The 7,784-nt window shown below is 37.0% G+C and overlaps 1 protein-coding gene across 1 annotated transcript in view; it reads right to left on the bottom strand.

Annotated features, from left to right (window-relative positions):
• The window catches only part of LOC106872114 (serine/threonine-protein kinase Nek11), a 51,296-nt gene that overhangs the window by 42,062 nt on the left and 1,450 nt on the right, over positions 1 to 7,784 (bottom strand). The window lies entirely within an intron of this gene.

Genomic DNA, 7,784 nt, shown 5'->3' with positions numbered 1-7,784 from the left:
ATACATATACGTGTACATATACATCTATATATATATACATATACATCTCTCTCTCTGAAAGTATCTGTCATTACAGTATCGAAATGTGATTGTTTCAGTTAGTGGAATAGTTTCATTTTTAAAGTGAAAGTATTTGACATGAGTGTTTTTGTTTCACTTTTGACACGTAATACTTAAATAGTGGAGGAGATATTATGTTGCCGTGGGCTCGAACTCTGCAAGAAGTTAAAAAATTTTTTTGACTAAAACACAACTGGAGCCCTAAGTAAGGCATGTGTAAAATTTGAATGAAATTGGTTGCGTAGTTCTCGAGTTTTAGGGATACACACACACAGACAGACAGACAGACAGACATTCTCATTTTTATATATATAGATATATATAAATATATATGCGTGATCTGATCAATAAGTATCCAGACTGTTGCCATAGTAACAAACTAAAGCATGCAAAGTGAAGTTGCTTGACACAGATTGACCTTGAACTCTGCTGTGCATGTGCACTAAGTTTTAACATTCTAGCTCACTTCTGCTGTTTACAGCAATACTTGGAAGGAAAGAGTGTAGCGAGTGATCATCGCATTGACCATGACAGAGAAAGTTGAGCAGAGAATCTGCATCAAATTTTGCTAAAAGCTTAGCAATACCTCTCAGAGGCCTACGCAAAGTTTTCAAAAGGTTTTCATCCTTCTTGACACAGTCAAGGAGATCTTGTGCTACTGAAACCCAAGTGTTTTTTTGGTCCCCTGAAAGCAGTTTTTGCAGAAACTAGCAGACAGGCATCTCATACCCAAATCTTCAGTGATAATGGACTAAACTGAACCGTAACTAATCTGCACATCCTCTGATAACTCACGGATGGTGATTCGATGATTTCCCCTCACAGCTGCATTCACATCTGTGATGTTTTTCTCAGTTTTGCTGAGTGTCTCCCAGAACATTCGTCAAATTGACATTTTTGAAGCCATCTTGGAAACGTCTGAACCACTCGTACACTTGTGTGCGGCTTATACACGTCTCTCCATACACTTTCTGTAACTTTGCCTAGGCCTCTGAGCAGGTATCGCCATGACAACTTTCTCTGTCATGGTCAATGAGACAATCACACGCTACACACCTTCCATCAAAGCACTGCTGTAGACAGCAGAAGTGAGCTAGAATGTTAAAACTTAGTGCACATGTACAGCAGAGTTCAAGGTCAATCATGCCAAGTAGCTTCACTCTGCGTACTTTAGCATCATTACTATAGCAACTGTCTGGATACTTATTGATCAGACCTCACATATAGATATTGTGTGTGTGTGTGTGCGTGTTTGTCCCACCACCACCACAGTTTGAAAATCAGTGTTGGTGCATTTATGTCTCCAGAACTTAGTGGTTCAGCAAAAGACACCAACAAAAAAAGGCCTGGGGTCGATTTGTTCGACTAAAACTCTTCAAGGCTAAAACTCTAGCATGGCCACAGTCTAATGGCTGAAACAAGTAAAAGATAAAAGATCTTATTCAGATTCCTAATTTAGAACTATGCCAACCAGAATATAGCTTGAGAGTTATACTTATAAATACAGAGGTGCTTGGATAGAAATCTAACAGCCTCAGCCCTCATCTTGAGAAGCTGGGCTTCACAAAACCAGAATGAACACAGCCAATTAGGAAATTACTGTTACGAGGTCTCTGAGAAAAATGTAAAACATTCCAGAAGTTTGGTATTCAATAAGCGCATACGTTCAAGTGTAAACATATTAATATGCAAATATATGTACACATATACATGAGTCAAAGCATACAGATCCACACATGCAATGATATCCATACTTGAACATAGGCATACATGTGAACATACATACCTACCTACCAACATACATACATACATACGTATATACGTACGTGCATACATACATAATACATAGTCATACATACTTACATATATATGCAAATAGCCAGGTGGTATTAGCTAGTTTGTGAGTAAGAAACCAGTTCTTTCTCCATTGGTGAGAAATTCTAAAAAATAACCCAGAATGAACAAACAATAAATACATACATGCATGCATACATATGCACACAAATATACAATCATACATATACACATACATACATATATAAATATTCATCCATAGACAGATGCACAATGATAGACAGACAAGCAGACGGATAGATAGATAAATAGATAGATAGATAGATTCCTGCATTTTATGTGAACAAAGCTTACAGCCAGAGATATCTAAGTAGCATTATTGACCCCTGGGCAAATTACTGAACCGGACCCTACAATATTAATTTATTGAGAGCAAACTACAGCATACACAGATCAAAATTGGGCCTACTGGAACTGTGGGGTCCCTGGCCAACTGCCCAATATGTACGTGCCTTAAGACAACACAGACTACATCTACAAAATAAAGTATTTGCTACTTTGGGTAATGTCATAATCCTTATTGGCTTCAGTTTCAAATCTGGTCATAGCTGCTATGAGATCTAAAGAAATAAATATATATTCTAGCTGGGGTGCATGTTAGCTGTAGTCTAATTTCAGGAGGTTGGGGTAGTGTACGTAATCTGCCATTGGACATCCTATAACCGGATCTCCTTCGACCTCAATTCTTTTTAGCCAATGAGCTATGGTTCCTTATTGAAGGATTAGCAGATAGACATACATATAGGTTATTAGTGTTTACTTTGTATAATGTTCTTAATGTATACACTCATTACACATATATACATGCACACATACACATACCTGTATGATAGATGGACACATACATACGTGGTTGTATCAGCAGGCAATAATGAGATAGTATTAGGTACACACACACACATGTATTGCATGTAAGTAAATACATACATACAAGTATCAGGTCATCCCATAAGTTCTGTCCAAATTTTGAATAAAGAAAACAAGTGATTAAATGTTATATTTAGTTGAAATTTAATCATCAATGTACTTTCCCTGATTATCTATGATTTCGATGCATCTATTTACAAGCTTTTTAATCCCATCAATGTATAACTCTTTTGGTTTCAAAGCGAAGAACTCTGAAATGTCAGTTTCGACCTCCTCCTCCTGGCTTGCAAAAGTTATGTTCCCCAAATGATTCTGTAAACTACAAAACAAATGGTAGTCTGAAGGAGCAAGGTTGGGAGAATAAGGTGGATGAAGAATTTTTTCCCTATGAAGCTCTTCGATCTTCTGTGATGTGATCTTTGCAGTGTGGAGTTGCGCATTGCCCTGATTCACTCCTTTTTGATTCACTAAAGCAGATCTTTTTTTCTTCAAAGCTTGGTTCAAACGCTCTAATTGCTGACAGTAGACTTGAGTGTTGATTGTTGCATTAGGCGGTAACAATTCAAGGTGAATTACACCTTTGCAATTACACCAGATAGAGAGAAGAACCTCTTTCCCATGAAGTTCCCTTCTTGGTTGTGGTTGAGCTTTTTCCCTTTTACCAAGCCACTGTTTACGACGTTTAACATTTCGATAGAAGATCCATTTTTCGTCACCAGTCACAAGTCTATCCAAAAAGGGTGAAATGAGTTCGTGAGAATGGAGAGAAGAGCAGATGTCAACTCAGGATTTGCAGTTGCTTTCGGACAATTCATGAGGCACCCATTTTCCAAGTTTAGGAACCTTTCCAAGTTGTTGAAGATGACGATGAACAGTTGTATGGTTTGAACTAAGCTTTATTGCCAATTCTTCAACTGATAATGCAGGATTTTCTTCAAGTAATGCCTCAGGGAGCTTATCATCAAACTCAACTGGAAGTCCTGAGAGAGGATCAAAGATAAATTAAGGATAAAGAATAAAGAAAGCAAAAGTAAAAGTGAAGAAAAATAAGTGCATACATAAAGCCAGTTAGGCATAGGGTCGGGGTTTAGGGCTTGCTAGCTAAGGCTAAAGAACAAAGGGTGGAGGGCAGAGATATACAAAGCTTAAGGGTATTCTGTGGTATAGGTTGAATGTTAGGGGAGGGAACAAAGACAATCAAATAATAAGATCTAACTTTTAAGGAATTGTAGTATTAAGTGTGATTGATTTATCAGGTAAAGTGGAAAATGTAGAAAGTTGCTTTAGATATGAATATGTTATGTGTTAGTGGAGACCACTTGTAATATTAGAATATGTTTGCCTGGAGAGGAAAAACCTGGTAGTAATAGTAGAGTACTACTTTTCATTAAGAAGCTCAAAGAAAGAGGGGGTTATATAATAAATTACACCTAGATCGGAGTCAGAGGAAACACCAGAGCAGACTCCTATCTCACCTGGGTCGCTGACCGTAAATATAATTTTACACCCTTTCACAAACTATAATCTCCACTCAACTCCCCGGTTAATAAGAGTCAAAATCTCACTTAGCAGCCCTCTCAAAGGCTGTGATCTATTGAGTCACCCTTACATCATCTAATGGCAATATATACATAAATATATGTATGTGTGTGTGTGTAAAGATAGATAGATAGATAGATAGATAGATAGATAGATACATAGATAGATAGATACAGAGAGGGAGGAGTAACCCATGGAAAAATTTTTTTTTAAATGAATGGATACACTCATACATGCACACATGCACGTACAAACAGACACACACACACAAAACGTGTGTTTGTGATGAATATCACATCTTTTCAGTTAAATCTCAGACAGCAGAGTGAGACTGAACTTAACTAAAGCATGAAATATTAAAAAAGTATCTAATATATTAGAATAGCATTAGACATGGTAAAAGTTTAGTTCGATATAAAAAAAACCCATCTGATATATCAGAATAGTGTAACAAGACAAGAGAACTATGTTATTGCTTCAGGTTTTAATGTTCATCTGTATTGCCCATATAACATAGTAGAAGTTAGCATTTACACAGATAGAAAGGTGGAAAGATAAAGATATTGGTGGATAAGAATATGGAGAAAGGGATGGATATATATATAGAGAGAGACATAGGCAGATTACATTATTTACATTCTCTTAAATATAGAACTGGAATAGGCAGATTAATCAATAAAAAGATAGTTAGATATATGGAAGAGTAAATAGATGAATTGGTGGTTGGGTAGATAAATAGACTGAGGGAATGTTAAATAGCTATGTATATAGAAATACATAGACTGGTTAATTTATAAAGAGTCCAGTTAAAATAAATTCAACAAGAAAATAACTGTAGAGTGAGCTTTTTTTTTCTGGGTAAGCTGTTAATGTCAAGTTGTGAGCATGTTCAGATTCAAAAATGCTTCAACAGATGTGACGTTTGCATAGCACGGTGAAATAGTAACCTTCTCCTCCTCATCATCACTGTTTGATGTCTGTTTTCCATACTGAAATGGGTTGGACAGTTCAACAGGAACCAGCAAGTTAGAGGACCACACCAGACCCCAATGTCTGCTTTGGTGTAGCTTCTGTGACTGGATGTCTTCCCTAATGCCAACCACTTTGCAGAATGTACTGGTTGTTTTCTTTATTTAATTTTTTTTTGGCAATGATACTAGTGAAGTCACCAAGTAACTTGCAAAACAAGATGCCTCAGCTGAGTGGAGATGTAATATTGAGGGTGGTGGCTTTATGCCAGATGCTGAGAGAGAGTAGCAAAAGAGAAAGAGATAGTGAGAGTGTACTGTCAGAGTGCACAGGGAATATAAGACAGAGTAATTATATAGGATCAGAAAGGGTGGGTAGGTAGGTAGGTAAGTTTGTGTGAAAGGCATATGACAGATGGTTAGAGATGAGGATAGGTGTGGACTCAATGAATGGGACATATGAGTGGAAGCATGGTCAGTAGTGAAGAACAGTTTGAGTGGAGAGTAAAAGAAACAGGAGTAGGTCAAGTAGGAGAAAGAAGTGATAAGTGACAATATTAGGGAGACAATGTAAAGTAGGAGAATAAATGGTATGCAGCACCTCAGTGAGTTGTGCCATAGTTAGAAGAGTGATAGAGGGATGGATGTTAGAAGATGAGTTGTGGGAAAAGGCTTGATAAGATTTTGTTTTTATTTAGGTGGATGGATCTTCCTATATTGCCAGTAATCTCAATCCTTTGTCATCTCCTTTGTGAGGTTCGCCATCTTGAGGTCAGTCTTCACTACTTCATGTCACATTTTTCTGGGTTTCCCTCTTCCACAGGTTCCATCCACATTTAGCAATCAACACTTCTTTATGCAACTGTCTTCACTCATTTGCATCACATGACCATACAAGTGCAGTCTTCTCTCTTGCACACCGCATCTAATGCACCTTGTGCCCAATTTCTCTCAACACATTTGTACTTTGTTGTACATGCACATACGCACTGATGCGGCACAGCCAGCCAAGCATGCCAGCTTCATTTCTTTCTTGTTTTCACATATCCTCTGCATTCATGGCCCAAGTTTCACAACCATGTAACATTGCTGTTTGTATAAAAACATGATAGAATCTGCCTTTCATTCTGAGAGAAGGGTTTTTTCTTTTTACCAAGAGAGGCATATATATTGCTACATGTCAATATCACAATTCATGGTAAGCTTAAATTTTCTAATGAAGTATGCTTTGGTTATCTGAAGATTTACTGCATCTTTCATTACTTCTAAGGCTTTTGTTGATATGCTTCCTCCACTTGCTTGTCATGCTAGTGTTGGAACACTGCACTGAGTGGTATTGCATTATAGGATCCTGGAGCATTGTGTGTGTGTATGTGTGTGTGAGCACGTGCATGCATGTATGTATGTATGTATACTAGTGCGAACATGTTATCTTTAAGATACCACGTTTTACATTGATTTGATATCATTGCATCATATATTCCTATAGTATATATGCATAAGTATACATATGATATGCTTGTAAGAAGAACATTGGCAAGACATACAACATGAAAGAAACTCCGAAGTCCACAATGGAAATGTAAAATAGAGAGCTATAAGATGAAAAGTAGTTATGCTAAAGGAATGTTCATTTACAAAGCAATGAAAAAATTACTGCCGAAATACTGCCAATAAATTTTAATACATTATACTTCAAAACATTGGACAAATCATCAATTGGTGCCAGCATCATCATCTAACATTCATTTTCCATGCAGGTGTGAGTTGGATAGTTTGTCAGAAACTGCTTAGCCAGAAGGCTGCATAGAACTTCAATGTCTGCTTTTCTATAGCAGGGTGCCCTTTCTAATACCAGACACTTTTTACAGTGTTTAGGGTACTATTTTTCTATGCACTGGCAAAAGTGAGGTCACCAAGTAACTCACAAAACATGGCTACCCTAACTGGAAAGAGAAAGAGATGTGTTTTCCACAGTGTATGATTGTGGAAAAATCCACTGAAAATATAGTTCAATTTTTCAGTATTAATCATCAAGCAGTTAATAACATAGTCAAAAGGTGGACTGAAAAAGAGCATTCCTGAGCAAAGAAGAGATATGGGAGGTTACAGAAAGTTTCCAAGAGGTCAAAGAAGGCAGTTAAATGGAAAGTAATTAAACATTATCTTGCAACTGTTAGGAAGGCTACAAATTCTATGAATATGGTGTCATATTACATAAAAACAGTTTTGAAAGACCATAGACATGAATGAAGAATTGCAAGAAAGAAGCCAATGGTTTTAAAAGCTAATAAGACTGAAAGAGTTGACTGAACAGAAAAGTTTTGCAACAAGGAACCCCAAGTTGTAGTTACTAAAAATATGGCCTGACAAAAACAAATTCAGCAATTTTTCCAATCTAATTCAAAACTATATGGGGCACAGCTAAACTGAAACATCAAAGCTAAACCACTTGCAAGGGACTGTTAAATATGGGGGAGTTGGGGGGAGGTATCA

Source organism: Octopus bimaculoides, chromosome 4, assembly GCF_001194135.2.
Source record: "Octopus bimaculoides isolate UCB-OBI-ISO-001 chromosome 4, ASM119413v2, whole genome shotgun sequence".
Taxonomy (NCBI): domain Eukaryota; kingdom Metazoa; phylum Mollusca; class Cephalopoda; order Octopoda; family Octopodidae; genus Octopus; species Octopus bimaculoides.
Note: the sequence above shows the minus strand (reverse complement) of the source record. Positions and strands in the feature narration are given on the sequence as shown.